The 21,404-nt window shown below is 32.5% G+C and overlaps 1 pseudogene; it reads right to left on the reverse strand.

Moving 5' to 3' along the window:
* Window positions 1–8,034: 8,034 nt before the first annotated feature.
* LOC123806987 lies at window positions 8,035–8,151 on the reverse strand (annotated as a pseudogene).
* Between the last annotated feature and the right edge of the window lie 13,253 nt (window positions 8,152–21,404).

A 21,404-nucleotide genomic window follows, 5' to 3' on the forward strand; every position in this document is an offset into this window, starting at 1 on the left:
GGCAATTTATTCAAGAAGTTAGAAAAAGTCTATATGGAAGAAAAGAAAAAAGAAAATAAACTAAAAATATAGTGATAGTTTTTTAAAACAAGGAGGAAATAAATAGTGCAAAACTAAGAGATAAAAAGTTACTGAAAAAATATACAAATAAGAACATACTTTTGGATGCTTCCTCTTGAACCTTGCTTTCTTAACCTTTTATGTTTTCTTTATGTTTTCTTCCTATGTATTGATGACTTCCACATCTTTGCTACATAAATTCTGCACCCATTTAGCTATAAGACATTTACACTTTGGGGTCTGTCCCATTGCCATGTAAAATACAACATGTCAATAATTAATGCAAATATTCTCCTTTCTCACTCTGAAATATTTCCTTTTAATTTTAATTATATTTTCTTACTTTTTGAGAAACCTTGATATAACTATATGCACCTCTTTTACAGCCCATTAGCAACCAATTTTGTAGACTTTAATGTCTTTAATGCCTTTTCAATCCATTTTTTTCCTTTGCATCCTACGTATTGACAGGGCCTCTTGTCTCTCCCATTAACCCATTATAGTTTCTCTACTTCTAGCCTCATGCTCTTTTAGTTTACTCTCCACACTTTTTGCACAGTGATCTTTTCAGCAAAAAACTTAAATTATTTTTATATCACAGAGAAAAACAAAACAAGACTGCCAAGCCTTATCCACAAGGTTTTTAATTCTCTGCACCCCACATACTACCCTTCCCTGACCTACTTCACCAACTCCTCTACCTTTTCATTTCTGCTGTTGTCTCTTGTGAGAATGCTCTTCACCCTTTTATTTTCTCTCTAGCTTTCTCCTGTTATTTTAAAATTTTAATTCAAGAATTTCTCTAGAAAGCCTCTAGAATCCTCCCATTGTTGCAGAACATTTCTCTTGTTTCTCCTCTTGTGTATGCAGCCATCACAAAATTACCTTTCAGGGGAAATACCTATCGGCATTCTCACATTAGACTACAGAATTCTTGAGGGAGGATACAATCTTTAAACTCCAGCAATTAGCTCACAACATGGCATGCCAGAGACACTCAACACTCATTTGGAAAGATGTTGATTCACAAAAAAATTTTGTTTCTTTTCCTGTTGTATTATATCTCATATATAATTTATGCATATCTATACATATATGTACATATATAACTTAGATGTATATATATACTTATATGTAACTAATTTGTATGTATATATATATATCTACAACTTTGTGGAAAATGTTTTAGCATTATATGCATACTAAATAACTCTAAAGGGTGCTTAAATATTGACTTATGTGTCCTGTCCCTATATTACCATTAAACAACTGTTATTCTATCTAAATTCATTGATCTTCATTTTCCATATACACCAAAAAATGAGATTAGGCCAGTTACTTTGTACTTGCTGCATAAGCTCTAAACTTTTAAATTCTTCATAGCATTTTTTGATTAACACATTATTGGGTAATTGTAAATAATATAAAGATATATAAAATAACAGGAGGATTTGGGGGGTATTTATGTATGTTCTTTTGGGTGCATTGCTATATTTTCACATTTATTTTGTTTACCTTTCCTTTTCCATTTACTGACACATTAATGTCACTTTTCAATCTAAGAGGGTAGTACCTTATTTATATGTAATAGCAAAATCATAAATTGTTTGATCTATTGAAAACAATAAACTAAACATGTTATAGAAGAAACTAGTGCCTTTCATTGGCATTATTGTCTTCCAGATGACAGCTGATCTCAGGAGGCCAGAGAATTCTTAGTTGTATGAGTTTGTGACTAATAGGTAGTTTGATGTGACAACAGCTGGCTATCTTGGGAAATTGAACTATCTTCATGCTCGATACCCTTTGTGTCTCATTCTTTGTAGGTTATTGTTGGAGGCCTGTAGGGACCTCTTTTACAGTTTGCATCCACAGACAATATGAGATCAGCAAGAACTCTGTAGTTTTACTGTCATTATTGATCTGCTGCCATTCCATTTGGTAGCTAATTTCCTTGTTAGCAGTTATTTTAAAAGCTATTTATATTTTTAGAATGATCCATGTTATGTACTAAACTTAAATATTGCTGAATTAAAGCAAAATAGTATAACTTAGCACTAAAAGATTGTACTTATGCTAAATAACTTCTAATGTATGGCTTGTGAATCATTGTTTCAGGGGAGGGAGGTGGAGATGGCCAGGGGTGGAGGGGGAGTGATGAGGGGAAAAATGCAGACAACTGTACTTGAACAACAATAAAATTTTAAAAATAAAAATTAAAAAAATAATTGTTCCACAATCACAAATGTATTGTTGGGAACTCAAAATATTTGATACGGAACATACCAGTTCAAACAAAATAAAGGAAGAATAGTATGTTCATGAGAAAATATTATCTGTAAAACATCTTTTGTCCTGTAAAACTTATATGCAAATAGTAAGAAGGGTGATGTATTAGGAATTCATGAACACTGTTCCTAAAGTTGGGATTTATTTGAAGTCAAACACTCAATAAATGTATGGGTTGATTGACTGATTCTTTATTCTGAAGGTGACCATAATGTACCCTTCTTATTCATTCCAAGTGTTGGAGGAAAAAGAGCCTTTTTCTGCTTCTCTGGAAAACGAGGTATATTTCCATTTTCTGAAGCCAATTTCTGACTGATAAATTCATCCAAAATGATTCCTAGTAGGCTATTTGTGCCTGTGTGTCTGTAGTCCCCATGACCACAATACCTGAATAGGGAGAATCCATACTACAGGGGAAAATTAATAAAAAGATAAGCAAAAACCCCAGACTGGTTAACATAATGTATTTTCCCCAATTTAAATATGCCAAATATGCTCAATGATATTTGGGATTATTTTAATTTTAGAGTTGAGATATAAATCATATCCTGTTGCCAAAAATGAAGAACTGAAATATGAAGTATGGTAAGCACTGGGGATGTAAATGCTTTGTAGGTGGGGCAGGAATAGGTAAAGTTATCAAGTTGAGGCTTGGATTTTTATCCTTCTGTCATGAAAGAAGCAGGGCATACAGAGTTGTTGCAGCATGACAGAACATAACCAAAAACTCTGCATAAAATTTGGACCATCAATAACTGTAAAGATATTGAAAGACAGGGCTAGAAAAAAGTCTGACCACTAATCAGGAAAATTATAGGATTAAGAAAAAGTTCTTGTATGAGAATTTACTTCATGCATACTCACATACTGCAAACCAAGACATTAAAAACAATAACTACATCAAGAATGGTTTCTGAATAATGATGCTGGGTAGAAGCAAAAATAAAATTGTTCTGAAGATAACTTGCACAATTTAAGATCTAGCAGGGGTGTCCAAAATTTTGACATCTCTGGGCCACACTGGAAGAAGAAGAGTTGTCTTGGGCCACACATTTCATACATTGCAACATGTAATCACAAAAAATCTCATAATGTTTTAAGTAAATTTATGATTTTGTGTTGGGCCTCATTCATAGCCGTCCTGGGCCATATATGGCCTGAGAACATCCCTGATGGAATTATCTCAAGAAAATGAAGACTATGGAAAAAGATTAGGTTGGGGGGGGGGGGGGAAGGAAACAGAACTTCTAGAAACAGAAAAGATACTTAATGAAATAGAAATATCAGTTAAAGACTTTTAAAAGATACTGGGATAATTGTACTTGAACAACAATTAAAAATATATACAGAGAGAAAAAACAAGTGTAAGTAAGTAAGTAAATAAATAAAAAACAAAGTTGACGTCACTGGGGGGATAAAAAAGGAAAGCAAAAGGAAATGTGTAGGAAACCCCTACACATTTGGGGAAATGACTGACATTGAAAGGCAGAGAAAAAAAAGAAAGGAAACCATGAAAGAGTGGATAAAAGGAAAAGAGGACTTATAAACAACAGATAAACAAAGAGAATACTTCCTGACTGCTGGTATCAGAGAAGAGAGAATTACAGTGAAAAGGAAGGGACAATGCTTGAAAGTGACTGATAACTTTTTAAATTTGAGAGATACCAGATTCATCAGCATTGTCAGACTTAAGGAAGACAATAAAAATATTGTTGGATAAATATAAATAATTCAACACTTAAACATATCTTATACATTTGAAAAAAATTAAAAACAAATAGCTTTTAAATGAATAGTGGAAGAAATGGAGATAACCTACAAAAAGATGGCAATTAGAATGGCATTAGGATTCTCAACAGCAAAACTGAACACCAGGAAGTAAGGACAATATATTCAAAGTGCTAAAGAAAAACAACTTTTAACCCAATATTCTCAGCTAAGCTGAACTATCATTCAAGAGTGAGGATGAGCCCTGGCTGGCGTAGCTCAGTGAATTGAGCATGGGCTGCGAACCAAAATGCCACAGGTTCGATTCCCATTCAGGGCACATGCCTGGGCTGCAGGCCACGGCCCCCAGCATCTGCACATTGATGTTTCTCTCTCTTTCTCCCTCCCTTCCCTCTCTAAAAAAATAAATAAAATCTTAAAAAAAAGAGTGAGGATAAAATGAAAATATTTCAGTCTGATATAAGAAGAATATGACATTCTTTAACCTTCACTGGAATAAAACTAATAGATAAACTTCAAGAAGGAGAACATTTCTAGAAGGAAAGAATGAGAGAGACATAAACAGCATTTGTGAATAATGGAAATAGGGATTAATATAAATGGATATTGATTATGCAAAATGATAACAACTGGTACTACAAAATATTAATATGTAAAATGGGTAGATTATTGTGGAAATAGCACTCTGGGATACTTGTGTTAATCAAAAGAATAATAGCACTGATCAAATACTGGATGTAAACTGTAATCAAATAATAAAATTAAAAATAAATAACATAAAATGAAGACAACAAAGTATTTCAAATCTCCTCTAGCCTGCCCCCCAAAATAAGCTTTGCTAAGTCAAGTGCATTTTAGTGTTATAAAATCAAGCTAATTTGTCCAATAATAACCCACTTTGCAAAATTGCATACCTCAAAATTTGATAAGCAACTAAACACCCATAATAGTTCAGCATTGTCAAAATGTGCCCTAAATTTATATAACATAAATATCAATGCATGCCCAAATTATTCACTGAAAACTTTTTAATAGGAGAATTTCTAAATATTAATTTTCAGGAAATTTATAGTATATCCATCTTCAGGCATGAAGAGACAAAACTGTGGTATGTGTAGGGGTTTCCAGTCAGTGTAAAACTACCTGGCAAGGAGGAAAGGTGTGAAAAATACAAGAAAACACTGCACGTTTGTCTCACCCTGCCATCTATTATGTCCCCTTGGTCAAAATTAAAACTGAAGCAAAGGACAATAAGCTTACCAATGCAGTCTGTCACTATCAGCCCCAGGGCACAGAGTTGGGGCGGGGCAGTAATAATAAAGGTGGGATCTGGAGGAGTAAGTAGAATTAATTGACACAAGGATTTGTCTTTTTAAAATAAATAAAATTAAATAGTGCACAAGCAAAATCATGACTGTTGTAAAAAAAGAAAAAAAAGGAGCTAAGCAAAATCAAACCACTGAAACAAAACAAGCACTTATTCTCACATTTGAATGTAACCATGATGGTGCATATTTCAGAGCCAAAAATTAGTAACTGGAATTATTGCTGTCCAAATATGCTGTGATACAGCCAAAGAATACTTATCATGGTATAATATTTGTATCCAATTATCTATGTGATGTGTTCTTTAATCAGCTATGTGGAATCTATATCACCAGAAAATAGTGCTTGCATTAATTAATATAGTTAAATGTCTGAGTATATTATATAATAATCTTAATAATAAAGTCTAAAATAATTTTATATATGTCCATATGTATATGTTTACATAAATAATTATATATGTGTGTATGTGTATATGTATATACATGCTAGTATATGCATGCACTTTTAAAATTGTTTCTAACCTCCAAAACATTGAGCTGAGATACCACGTGGAAATAATTACACATTTATCCAGCTGTAGTAGTGTTTGCATTTTACTTTTTAAAGATTGCCTTGAAGAATTAGAGGTAATACAATTGAAAATAGCTGCCTTGCTGACCAGGGCTCTTCCACTTAGACACAGTGTAGTGGATCCTATTCTTATGCAGACACTAGTGGGAGCTTTGCCTGTGTACAAAGCAGAGGAGCATATTTTCAAATTGTTGTAAAGAGTTTCAGTGTTGTATGAAAAGATAAAGTGGTATCAAGCTGTTCATTGCAGAATGCCCTCTCTAGGGTTTTAACCAGTTTCCACACTTCAGGTCATATCCCCAGCTTGCTAGAAGAGCAGGAGCTTCCCTTCAGCTGGTTGCTGTGTTTTTATGGTTGTTACTCACTTTGACAATATTTTGTTTTAGAAATTCTCGACTCTTTGTTATATTTCTAAGTCTTTTTGGTATTTCCTCTCCTCTCTTGAGATTGAAGGGAATTGGATATCTTTTTAAATACATTTATTCTTTTATAAACTGATTATATAACATTATAATAACCCAATTAAAATACATTATTATAATACTTAAATCAATTTTTTCTTGGTCTTACATCTCTTAATTTTATGTTTTCCTTTTTTTTGTCTGCTTTCTTTTCTCCCTTAACTGTCTACTCACTGATCAAGGACATCTTCAGTTAATGACAGAGGAAAAATGTCGGAGTACAGATATAAACTGCTTCTTGGTGACTTAAAGACTCAGTTTCAGAGAAATGACATTTCTTTTCTCTACACTTAGAGAACCATGCCAGTCTGTTTAAACCAAGTGAGAAGAAGACATACTTTTCTCTTAAGGCCAGCTCCAAAAATCAGCAGTTAAATATAATGGTGGTCTTAATGTCAAACATATTACTTGTCTCCAGCTGAGAAAAGACCACTAGTGTTCATGGGGGACAACAGGAAGTGGACTAGATGCAATGGATGATGGATGTTGTTATACCCACATTAATTGATGTCCTTGGGCACATGACAGCTGAGATACTATAATATTCACATCAGATCATGCAAAGAAAGAATGTGTCAGGGAAAACATATTATCAGGACCCTTTACCTATTATGATGGTTCACTACCTCTTCATTATAAAATTCTCAGCATTTTGCTGCCCACTTCTGTAAATGAATTATTAAATTAGTTAAATAAAAATAATCTGATTTTAGGGTTGACATTTTTACAGCTCTTTGAATATAAGAAATACATTTGTTCAGAACAAGGGTTAATCCTAACATTTGATATATTTATTGTACTTTTCATTGATTTACTAAAAATATTCATATTTAAAGCCCAGCATTGAATTAGGCAGTTTGAGCATTAATTTGTATTTCTGTACAAACTAATTATGTTGAATATCTTATGTAGTTAGTTACCTTTCAGTCATCTATCATCCTTACTGAAGTTTCTGTTCAAATATTTTGCCCATTTTTTTATTTGGCTCTTTGTTTTCTTAGTATTGAGTTTGAAATTCTTGATAAATTCTGAGACAAGTTTCATTAAATTTTGCAAATACTTTCAGTCTGTGGATTGTTTTTTTTCCTTCTTTTAATGTTGTTTTTCAAAATGCAGCCATTTTTAATTTTGGTGAAATCAAATATGTCAATTTATTGTTATATGGATCATGCGTTTAGTGTAGTATCTTAGAAATTTGGTCTACCTCAAGGTCATAAAGATTTAATCTTGTATTTTCTTCTAGTAACTTTATAGGATTAGGTTTCAGTTTTACTTTTAGGCCTAAGATACATTTTGAAATAATAAGAACAAAATTCTTTCCAGTTGCCTATGTTGTTATCATTTCCCACAATTTGATTCTTTTATGTGAATATAGGTGTCTATCTGATATCACTTTCTTTCTACCTGAATGACTGACTTCCTTTAATTATTTCTTATACAGCAGGCATTCTGGTGATGAATTTATTAATCATTTGCATATTTGAATACATCATTGTTTCAATTGTGGTTTTGCTAGACACTTTTGCCAGGTGAAGGATTTTAGGTTGACAGTATTGAATTTTGCTTTCTGTACTTTAAAGACATTGCTCCACCACTTTTAGTGTGCACTGTTCATGATGAGAAACTTGCTGTCATCCTTATCTTCATTCCTCTGTGTATAAACTGATAAGAACAGATACTATGCTTGATCTTAGCCAAAAGGCGGAGAAGTGATTCCCCTGTGTATAATGTACTTTTTCATGTTGTTTTAATGATTTACGACTAAGTAGTGATTTTAAGTTATTTGATATTGGGTTGACCAAAAATTCCATTTAGTTTTTTCCTGTAAAATAAGAGATACATTATTCATTGTCAACAATAACTTTATAGACTGATCCAAGATGGTGGAGGAGTAAGTGAAATCTATATTAACCTCCTTCAAGGACCAATCTGGAATTACAACTAAATTGTAAAAAACTCATCCTGAATAACCAACTGAACACTAGCTGGAGAGAAGCCAAATAATGAAGGACAGACAGAAGAAACCAACTCACCACAAAGAGACTGGTAAGGAGTTCGGAGACACAAGAGGGCTGGCTGGGCTCCCACAGGGGGCAGCTGAAGTTCCAGATATTCAGCAACTGGGGGGTTCCCCCTGAGAATTATGGGGTTGAAACTACAAGCTGGGCTCCCCAGCTCCCCATAGCCAGAAAGGAACCCAGATAACATCCAGCTGTGAAAAGCAGCTTCATTTCTGTCTGCAAGGGGAGAGAGAGCTGGAGATGCAGAGAGCCTCTTAAAGGGCCAAGGCACAAAGTTTCATTCAGAGCCACTTACCCTCAGCTCTGGCAGAGGAAAGGCAGAGCAGACTAGAGACACCTGAGGAGATTCTGGGGTTGGTGGCTCTGGGAAAAGAACTGAAGGAACAGCCACCAGGATCCCCACGCTGAGCCATTCCTCATAGTACAGAAGACATCCTTATCACACAGAGCTCTCCTGTCTAAGTGACATCTGCTTGAGGGGAAGCAATAACGCTCCCCACAAGAATTACTCTGCCTCACCCTGTGGTGCTTAAGGCTGTATACTGATTAGTTTAGCAACTAATGTGGAAAATACAAAGAAAGAACCAAAATTGGAAGATGAAGAAACAGATCACAAATGAAAGAACAAGAGAATTCTCCAGAAGAACTAGATTAAATGGAGGAAAGAAAGTTATCAGATAGAGAGTTTAGAGTAATGATTATAACTTATAATGATTATGGATATGCAACAGTGCCTTAAATGACATACGAGATCAAATGAATTTAATTGATATCTTCAGAGCATTTCACCCCAAATCAGTGGAATATACATACTTTACAAGTGCACATGGAATGGATTCTAGGATAGACTGTTAAACTGAAAACAAGTCTCAAAAAATCTAAGAAGATTGAAATTATATCAAGCATCTTCTTTGACCACAATGCAATGAAACTAGAAATCAATCACAAGAAAATCACTGACAAACACACAAAGACATGGAAGCCAAATGACATGTTATTAAACAATAAATGGGCCAATAACAAGATCAAGGAAGAAATGAAAAACACATTGAAACAAATGAAAATAAAGACACAACAATCCAAAATCTGCGGGGCACTGGGAAAGCAATCCTCAAAGGAAAATTTGTAGCATTACAGACCCTTCTCAAAAAACAAGAAACGATCAAATAACCAATGTAACTTCACACTTAAAGGATCTTGAAAAAGAACAAACAAAGCCCAAAGTGAGTAGGAGGAAGGAAATAATAAAGATCAGAGTAGAAATTTAAAAAATAGTGTCTATAAAACTTATACAAAAGATCAATGAATCAAAGAGCTGGTTCTTTGAAAAGATAAACAATGTTGACAAACCTTTACCCAGACTCATCGAGATAAAAGAGAAAGGACTCAAATAAATAAAATCATAAATGAAAGAGGAAAACTAACAACTCACACCAAAGAAATACAAAGGATTGTAAGAAAATATTATGAAGAACAATACGCCAACAAACTGGACTGCCTGGACAAGACACAAATTCCTAGAAACATACAATCTTGTGAAACTAAATTAGGAAAATTAGAGAATCTGAATAGACAGATTACACCTGTGAAATTGAAGCAGTAATCAAAAAACTCCCAACAAACAATCACAGACTTCACATCATGTTTCCTGTCTCTCAGAGAACAGTGTCCATCCTTGCCTGGTATCTAATATCTTGAGAAGAATCATGCCACATATTTTGTTTATTTATAAGTTGTATCAGAAAGAACATACATCCAGTATATATATATATTTCATCATAGTAGGGAATGTGTCATATGGTTCTTATGTTTAAGGTTTTATTTGCATTTAAAAATTATATTAACACAATTTCTTTTACCCTCTTAGGTTAAAAATAAACCATCAGAGACAAATTTAATACATAAAAGATGACTTACTCTAAAGTGAAACCAAATTATGTCAATGTGTGCTTAAAAGCAATATAGTTTTAAGACAGATAAGTGGTAAGAAATTAAACCTTTGCATAGCAGATAGGTCTAACCTACTTGAGAATTTGTCTCTACAAGTAGTACATTTTTTTGTTTCAAGAAGCAAGTGAACTTCAGCAAAATAACATCATCTGTCATGTTAGATTAGTAATTTTGGTTAAAGTTTTTCAACTTCATAATTTTGTTTTAATTTAAATTAAGAATTTACTTTTATTTTATGGTTGTACAACACATAAGCACAATTTTGCCTTATTATCTATATATTTTATATATTTAACAAAATAATGAAACATTGTGTTATTTGGGTCCTTCCATAAAGTTATCTGTATTCCTTCATGTTTTTTAAGGCTAAGAAGTCTTGAAAAATGTATGTGGATATATTTTTTTCATAGAATGTGATTCAGGTCAAATTCATAGCATGCTACTTTATCCATTGATTTTAGAAGAACATATGAATAAACTAAGCTTTATAAATTCAATGAAGGAGAAGAAATGTATTATATGTAAATCAACTCTAGAATGTTTCTCTTTAATTAGAAATCATGCCTGATTGCTTTTATGCATCCATTAAAAAAAGAAAAAACTGTGTACATTTGTCTTACCCAAATGTTGTGCAGTAAAAGAAATTGTAATTGAATGTTTTTGCATTTTTGCTTGGAGTGAAAGAATGAAAAGAGTAAACAAATTCCCTCTTGTTAAGCTCTAGACATTGTACTAGAAGAGATTCAGCTGCAATTGCAGTCAGTCCCTCTTTTCTTGCTTTATTAACATGTCAAGCCCCAGAACTTATCAGTGAGTTAAATAACTATAACTTCAGATACATATATTAATTAGAATTAGATCCATCTGTATAACATAGGGACCCCAAAGAAAGATGGCTTAAGTTAAATAAAAAATGTATTTCTCCTGCATAAAACTCCAGAGTTAGAGAGATCAAGGGTGTTATTGAAGCTCTGTTCCACATCCTTCTTAAAAAACAAGTTTCTTTCAATTTATTCTCTGACCTTAGAATGTGACTCGTGTTCATCCTGGTCCAAGATGATGACCAGCGTTTCAGCCATCCTTACCGGAAAGCCAAGTGTAGAAAGCAATGAAGAAAAAAGCAAAGGGCACGTGTCAGGTGATATTGAAAAGGGATTTCAGAAGCTGACATCTATATTTATTTCATATCTCATTGACAAGAATTCAATCACCATCTGTACTCAATTGGAAGGGAGATTGGGAGTTGTAGACTTTTAATGGAATAGTCATGTATCTAGCTATGGGAAAAGAAAGGAATGGGTCCAAGGAAAAATTAAGCCTCTATTTAGATGGGTATTAATAAGTACTATTACATCATCCTCTCTAATATTAGATCTGCCCTACCTTTCTCTACAGCACACCACCATATGACATACTTCCTGTTTCACTAGTAATTTGTTACATTGTCATTTCTGCTGACCAAAATGTCTATTTTATGAGGGCAGTAATTTTTGTTTCCCCTCATATAGAGAGCAAGAACACAACTTAGCATGTACTTGATGCTTGATACTTGATTACTTGGCATGTAATAATGCTCAATCAATATTTAAATAAAGAATGAAATAAAGTAAACATGTAACTATTTAACCACTGTCTATCATTGTAATTATGAGTAAAAAACATTAATCTTACTCAGAAAAGACAATACTTTTATTTTTGGCAAAACATAAGATAGTGACTATACAGTAAAAGAGATTAGTGCAGATGGGAAAAATTAGGAAAGATATAAACGTAGTGGCATTCAAATGAGCCTTGAAGAAGAGAAGGAATTTGGATTGTGGGGAAGACAAAGGGCCTTCATGACAGAGCAGCGTCGAGAAAATCATAGAGATGGAAGATATCCTTTGGCTAAGTGGTTGCAGATGAAAGGAAAAATTTGGATGGGACCACCCTAGCAGTCAGAAAGGAGATAAATTTTATTTTTTAAGTGTGTTAACATTTGAAGGCTTTTCCTTTAGTGAAGCTGTTTGATATTGGTTAGTCATTTTATTTTAATTTAGACAGTTGCTCTCACCAATTAATAAAGGAAGATTAAAGACCTAGATTTGATAATTACTTTTTTATGATTACATAGTTAATTCATTAATTATTTTGTATTAATTCATTGAGGGCCAGAGGAGATCACAAACATATATCTATTATGTTACACTTGTATTATTTTGTTAAGATACCAGTGCTAAAGTACAAAAAGATCAAACTATATCTAAGGAGTCACAAAAAATTGAGATATATCATAATCATTAACACTATTTATTTTTTATTGATTTCTCTATTTACACAGTGAGAGTAACCTGTTTTATACCTAACACTGAAAAACATATAAGAATAAATAAGACTGAACTTCACATTTTATATTTTATGAATTTTATCATGAAAAAATGAACCAATTGCTTACATTTAACTTGTAGAACTAAGCTGCATATGTAAATTAGAATAACAATTGTATATTTTATAGGGTTTGAAATGTTTTCTTATAAAGGAAACCATATTAAATAAAGATAACACTTGCTTTTCAGCTGTTACCAATTATTACTTTTCCTTTGGAATAGTGTTTCTAAATTTTTTTTTCCTTTACCTGAGTGGTTAATAAAGGGGGGAAAAAAACTAAGGCTTTTAGTTATTCAATGTGAAAAAAATCAGTATGAAGATATCTGTTGTCAGATTAAAGTGAAATGAATTAAAACTGAAACCTTTATGATGTGACTTTGTAGGTATATAGAGAGCAAAATTCATAGCAACATACTTTAAATGTCGATAGCATTTCTTGTTATTTTTCAGTCATTGATTGAACAAAATGGTAAAAATATTAAAATTACTAGCAAAAATTATCTGAACCAATGATTTACAAATTTAGTAAAAGATGTATTAATCTCGCCACACAAGAACTATTACTGTTACAGCTAACCCTAGAGCTGTAAGATAAATTTGGTTTTAGAATATTACACGTTCTGCCATTACGACTAAGATTAACTATGTAGCCTGATGAAGGTCTATTGCTCTCAGTGAGGCAGTGATGTCGCAGACAGGAAACTGCTTGGTAATTACAGCTGACTTACTGGAAATAAAAGGGCAGGAACAAGGGCACATTTGAGTAATTATCAGTAATAGAAGGACAAATGATTTGAGCAAGGTAATAAAGAATAACGATTTCATTCTGATAGATGATAGAAAGGGTTAAGTCTTAAGTAAGTTAGAGGCTTTAATGGTGGAATCAGGTTATAATTTATTTTGGTCCAATTGAGTGATGATCATGTAGAGCCTTATCTGAGCTGAGAGATTTGTCTCTTGTTTTCTCTATAAGATAGGATACTCTGCTGTTATGATGTAATTGGGAAACTTGGAGTTTAAATGCACTTCATTGTAACTCTTTGAGATTTAGTCCTCCCTTGTTTTATTTACTGAGGGGTAAATATGTGTCTTCAGCTCTGACAGTAATCAAATCTTTATTTCTTTTTGGTAACATTTTTTCCTTTGGTCAAACAATGTTTATAATAACTAAGTGCTGGTTAATATTCTAACTTTTCCAGGCTGCTGTATACCACATAAAGCATCATAGACTGACTTTTTGCTAAATTATATTTTCAGGACTGAACTGGTGTTCAGTCCTGTCAGCTTTCAGTATGCTTTTTAGATTCCCTATAATGTCATTAAATTCATTGGTTTATTTGGCAAAAATCCAGATGTGGCATCTTTTACTTGGTCCTTTTGGCAAGGATAAACTGGAAAATTATTTTTATTGCCTTAGGAAATAGCTTATGTTTTAATAAGATAATTCTCACAGCAAATCAAGGTTTTGGCATTCCTTGTTTGCCACTGAAAAATGGGGGAAATGCTTTCCTTAGAGGCACACAGAACTGGGAGCTCGCTGAGAAGTGTGCTTTTTCAAATAGTAACAATATGTCACATTCTCATCAAGGTGCCATTATACTATTTATATTACTAGCACGTGAAAATGAGAAACAACACAGTGCTACATATTATTGCAAATATGTCCTTTTGAAACATGAGGCACAACTAAAGCAGTGATGGGGGGAATTACAACTTTAAATGAACATCTAGGAAAAGATAAAAGGTTGAAAGTCAAAAATTTAAGATAAGATTTAACAAATCAAGAAAAAAATTTTAGCAACTTAAATCCAAATAAAGTAGTAAGAGAAGATAAAGATATGAGCACAATTAGTGGAATAGGAAATAATACACAGTAGACATTTTAAAAGCAGATATATTAAAATATTAATAAATTTGATGATCTATCAGAAAGATTAAACAAGAAAAAAGTGAAAATGCAAATTACCAATAAGATGAATGATGTAGAAATAAAAATTTTCTATGATCCTGCATCTGTTAAAAATAAATCTTTAATTAGGAACTTCCTCTGAAGAGAATTCAGAGGCTTAACTAGTATATTCTTCCAAATTTTTAAGGAAGTCATAATATCAGTGTTACTTAATCTCTTTCAGAGATTACAGACTTAAGAAATAAGGTACCTGCCAACACACAAAAAAATAGCATGGTTCTGATACCAAAATCTGGGAAAGCCATAAAAAAGAAAATCATTTATAAACTAACATTTCATTATCTCTCATGATGATACACACAAAAATTGTATGTCAATAACAACACAGGAAAATACAGATGCACAGTAAACACAACCAGGTGTATTCTGGGTATATAAGATTGGTTTGACATTAAAAATATAAATCACACATATTTATATTTATAAAAAATAAAATCACATGAACAAAATAAATAAATTGACAATATACTGATAAATTCAACATATATTTCTCTTTTTTAGTAATCTAAGAATAAAAGGGGATTTTTATTGTTTTTATTTTTCAATTACAGTTTATATTCAATGTGATTTTGTATTAGTTGTTGATTTACAGCATAGTTTTAAATAGATATTAAAAAATATTGTCATACTTAGTGGAGAATTGTAGTACCTTACTTAATGATGAAATATTAAATTTTTCCTCCCTGAGTTATGAACATAAGAATGTACCTTATCACCATTTCACTCAATAATGTACTAAGGTCCTAGCCAGTTCCAAAAGGCACATAAAAGAAATAAAACTGTCAAAAAATAAATATTTTAAAATATTATCATTATTTTTATATGACATATTATATGCAAAGACAATTTTAAAAGAATTTGCTAGGAATTGTTAGATTTAGTAAATGATTTAGACTAGGTAACTGAAAACAAGTTCTATTTAAAATATCAATAGTATTATTTTATAAAATTTTATCTATTATTGTAGTTCAATTGTATTTGTCCCACACTTTTCCCTGTTGCTGTCCCCTGTCCAGCCCCACACTCCTGCTCCCATAGTCAACCCCCACCCTGTTATCTTTGTCCATTCTACACATGTTCCTTGACTTGCCCCTTCCCCTACTTTCTCCCATCACCCCCTCTCTCCTCCCCTCTGGTGGCTGTCAGTTTGTTCTTTATTTCCATGTCTCTGTTCTATTTTGGAACCCAAAACACTAATTAGAAAGAACATAAGTGCCCCTGTGTGTATTGCAGCATTATTTACAATCACCAAGATATGGAGGCACCCCAAGTGTCCATCAGTAGATGAGTGGGTAAAACAACTATGGAAATTTATACAATGGAGTACTATTCAGCTGTGAAAGAGAAGAAAGTTTTACCCTTTGCAAAAGCATGGGACATACCTAGAGAACATTATGCTAAAGATAAGCCAGTTAGAGAAGGACAAATACTATATGATTTCACTCATATGTGAAATCTAATGAGCTCACTGAACTAACAAGGAAAATAGAGACAGCCTATTAGAGAGCAGGATGACAGCTAAGGGTGGGCATGGAGCTTTGTGGGTGGCTAGGTTGAGCAAAAAGAAAAAAGGACTAATGGACAGAGACAACAGTGTGAATATTGCATAGGGTGAAAGGGGTAAGTGAACTAAATGGTAATGGAGAAAATACAATACAATTTTTTAAAAATAAAAACAAAATTTATAAAAATAGAAAACAGAACCCAAAGTTTATTAATGAGTTTCTTTGAGTGGTGACATCAGAGATGATGTTAACTTATCTTTATAATTTTCTTTATTTTTATTAAACAAGGATCATTTATTATTGTATTAATTGTATTTATTTCACCAAACAGAAAGAAATGTCCTAAAGACCTAAACGTTTTTGGGTGGGCATTGGGTCAAAAAAAAAGTGACACTATCCCTGGCTGGTGTATTGATTGGATTGAGTGCCTGGCTGCAAACCAAAGAGTTGCCAGTTCGATTCCCAGTCAGGGCACATGCCTGGGTTGTGGGCCAGGTCCCCAGTACAGGGCACGTGAGAGGCAACCACATATTGATATTTCTCTCCTTCTCTTCCCTTCTCTCTAAAAATGAATAAATAAAATCTTAAAAAAAAAACAGAGACACTAAGTGTTATAGCTGTTAATATGGGAAAATCTATCTGGTCAGTAGGCCTAACTCTTTCCCCCTTACATATTTGTGACCTGCTGATGAGAGAAATCATGCTCTCCACTTAAATCATTTTTCCTTACATATGCTTGCTCTTTGGTGCTTTGGACAGAATAGGGCAGTAAATAATGTTCAGCTTGAAATCAGCAGGAGATCCAAATGGAAGGTTTTCTCTTAGTTGGGTAATATCTGGCTTAGGTATTGGTTTATTCATATAATTCTTTTTGTTTTGTGTAAAGGAGTGCTGTTAATGATTTAAATGTGTATTTGGTTATGCTTGTGGCTTGGAACTTATCATATGGTTAATACAATTTTGAATATGAATTCTGCATCTCTTTTTGGAGTCAGAGATCATTTTAATTTCTGTTAATGTGACCAACTTTGTGATTAGTATGCATGAGATTTTTAATATTGTACCCTTTTTCACAGTTTTGTATTACTTTAATGTCCTTGTCTTAGCACCATATTAAGAGCTTCACAGTAGAGGTGAACAGAAAATTCTGAAGCGCATGACTTTGGTAGTAATTAAATGGCAGCACATTTCAAAGCTATGGATATTTAATGTCACCAAAGTATCAGTTTCACATTGGGTTCAATGCTGTGTGTGGCAATTAAATGCAGAACAGTGTGTTATCACTGCTTAATCATGTAAATGGTATTCACATGTTAGGCCTCTGTTCTTAATTGAATTTTTGCTTCTTGATTTAGAAACAAAGATTTCTTGATAAATTTAAATTGATTTTAAGCATAAGCATATTCTTAAGAAATTACTTTTCATATTTTCTTATTGGTACTGGTTGTAAGTGAATGTCACAGTGTGTGGTAAGAAAATGCTGCACATTTTATCTTTATTCTGTAGATACAGCATAAACCCACTGAGCAATGCTGACACTGGAAAATATATATGGCAATAGTGCATTTTTCTTTTGATTTTTTAATAAATGGTTTATAATTACCTAAAATTAAAACAAAATGGACATTAAAAAATTTTGTAGTTATGCTAATCATTATTGTGTTATTTCTCAGGCATTAATTTCAGCTGTATATCTTGGATCTAAGTAACAGATAACATTTAGATACTTAATTCTTTTAGGTAGCAATGCTTCAGTTGCATCCAAGAAACATTTCCTATCATTTACTAAAATTATCTACCACAGAATTTATTCTAAGGCAAATAATAAAAAATTTTTATTCTCGAATTTATTTATTTGGCTTCTTGATCATTCATCAATGAATTGTGAAGACTTTATAAACTGGACTTCTGAAATTTTTTTAGGGCATATGAATTTTGAGGACAGAGCTAAATTAAACATGTTTACATATTAATGATGTATATAAATGTTTGTTTTGAATTTCAGTTGTTTGCTTATTTATAAAAAATAAAACATTTGAAATACTAGAATAATTTTATTTTCTAAGTTAAGGCATATTTTTCATTGAAATCACTGATATTTATTTACTTATTACACCAGTAAAAACTTGCTAGTAGTAAAGTATTCATTTAAACTTAGGAAAGTTACAATTACATCCAGGAAGTTATTTATTACTCTTTCATCTGATTGAATGAGTAAACAGAATAAATTTGTCAACCACCAAATGCAGTCTGCATTGTAATAATGTATTCATTCTCTTACACCAAAAATGTTGGAGAAAATTTTGAGAATAGCTAAATATTTTACAGCAGTCCAGAGTGTCGAAGAATTTCTAAATTCAAATCTAAAATATTTTCATTGACAATGAAGTTGTTAGCTAAACATTACTTAATATCAGTGCAAAAGTGAAAACTAAAAATTACTAACTATAGAATAAAATGGATTATAGGAAATCTTTTTTTAGATGAATCTACTTGATAGTTGTGTAAGAAACTATAACTCATTTAGGACGTACTTCTTTTAATATATTCATTAGGGTGAATCCAGGAATTAGCCAAGATTTCTGAATCAGAAGCCATCCTCATCCATGGCACCTTTAATGTTTATTAATTTCTGGTTTATAGATCTGCCTCATCTGTGAGACTGACAGCTTGTTGTCAGCAATAACTTTCTCAATTGTTTTTGTACTATAAGCATTTATTTTAATAGTATTTTATAATAAGAGTTCAATAACTTCTCCTTGTCTCCAATACAAAATGGCTTGAGCGTTCTTCAGTGACTTTAATCTCTAGGCACAGGGTGTTTAAAGGCCCTTCAGAGCGCCAGGACCTTTCCAGGAAACAACCACAGGAGCAATAACAACCAAGCAAAATCAAATGAGACTAGACCATCTGTATCCCATTACCCTTTATCCTCGGAAAAGTGTGCTGCCGAGTACGTCCAAGATAAAAAGCAGTGGTGTGGGGTGGGGGCGGGGGGCACAGTGTCTTGGTTTGTTGTCTAGAGAATTATAAAATTCTACTTCTAGAAAACCAGAAGGGGATTTTAGTAGAGAGAGTATATGTTTTTTTAAAGGCACACCACTTTTAAGAAAATTTAGAGATATTTTGAAGAAGGTGCCAAGTTGAAATACATGTCTGCTGCACAGGAGAGAAGACTGGGCTGGACATTCAGATTTGAAAATTACAAGGGCCTTAAACATGCTTTATTTGTACACTTAAAACTTTATTTGTTTTGGTAGATGGATCTTGCATAAGATATCTAATTATTATAATTACTATGTTTAACTGCTTCATTTCAGGATAGAAATAATGATAATACAGCCATTTCCTCAGGTATAAACATATTTTTTAAGGAACACAAGTGACATCTAGTCATTTAAGCTAGTCCTTTCTCATGAATTCCTGTTATTTTCTATGCTGAATATAATGTGTTTATTTCATAAAAAATTTAAATAAACAATCTGACATAACACCTTAAATATCTAGACAAAAAACAGATGAAACCCAAGGTCATTAGAAGGGAGAAAATTAGATCACAAATAACTGAAACAGAGAACACAAAGACAGCAGGAAAAATTAATGGAACAAAGAAGTGGCTCTTTGAAAAAATACATAAAATTAACAAACCTCTTGCTAGACTCACTAAGAAAAAAAGAGAAAAGACTTAAATAATCAGAAATAAAAGGGGACAGGTTACAATTGACACCACAGAAAAACAAAGGAATGCGTAAGAATCCTATGTAAGGTTATGTGCCACCAAATTTAATAACCTTGAAGTTGTTGAAAATTTCTTAGAAATATATAATCTTCCTAGACTGAACCATGAAGAATTGCAAAACCTAAATAGACTGTCCAATAGTAAGGAAATTAAACAGTAATCAAAATCTTCCCTAAAATGAAAGTTCATTACCAGATTGCTTCATTTAACATTTAAATACATAGAAAACCCTATAGACTCCCTAACCTATCCATCAACTCACATCATACACAAAAATAAACTCAAGATGGATAAGAGTGTCTTCTATGGAGGACAGCATGGAGGTTCTTCAAAAAATTAAGAATGAAGCTATCATATAACCCAGCAATCCCTCTTCTTGGTATCTGCCTGAAAACTTGAAAACATTTATTCCTAAAGAAATATGTACCCCTTTCTTCACTGAAACGTTATTCACAATAGCAAAGATATGAAAACAACCTAAGGGTCTTTTGATGGATGATTGGATAAAGATGTGTTTCTCTGACTGTCTAATTTCACTTAGCATAATATTCTTTGGGTTCATTCATGCTGCCACAAAGGGTAACATTTTCTTCTTTTTACTGGCCAAGTAGTGTTCCAAATACCACATGATTTCAGTCGAATCTAGTAGAATCTAATGAACAAACTGAACTAACAAAATAGAAACAGATTCACAGACAAAGAACAAGATTACAGCTATTGGGGTGGGAAGGTTAGAGGGTGGAGGGATCGAGCTAAAAAGAGAAAGGATTCATGGATATGGAAAACAAAGTGGTGATTGTCGGGGGCAGGGAGGTGTAAGGGGACTAAATGGTAATGGGAAAATATAAAAAAAAAGATGTGATACATATAAAAATGAAATACTGCCATTTACTACATGTATGGATCTTGAGAGTATCATGCTAAGTGAAATAAGTCAGACAGAAAAGAATAAGAAACATATGATTTCATTCATATGTGCACTATAAAACAAAAATAAACAAAATCAACAAACAAACTCATAGATATAGACAATGGTATGGTAATTACAAGAGGGGAAGAGTTGGAGGGAAAAGAAAAAAGTAAAGTGAGTTAAATATATAGTGATGGAAGGAAACTTGACTTTGAGTGGTGAGCACACAATGGATTATACAGATGACATATTATAAAATTTTATACCTGAAATTTATATAATGTTATAAGCAATGTCATCCAAATATCTTTAATTAAAAATAATGTTGTTCTTAAGTAAAACTTTATACAAAGGTTAAGTCCCCAAAAGTTCAAGTGATAATTCTCCATTGAAGGAAGAAATCATCATTAGATTAAGTCAATCTATTGTTTAGTTTTAGAGATGCAGAAAATACCACCTATATACAGAACTGACACATGAGAATAAGTACCTCCTGCAGTTCAGCC

Source organism: Phyllostomus hastatus, unplaced genomic scaffold, assembly GCF_019186645.2.
Source record: "Phyllostomus hastatus isolate PE091 unplaced genomic scaffold, TTU_PhHast_1.1 phas_scaffold_39, whole genome shotgun sequence".
Lineage (NCBI taxonomy): Eukaryota > Metazoa > Chordata > Mammalia > Chiroptera > Phyllostomidae > Phyllostomus > Phyllostomus hastatus.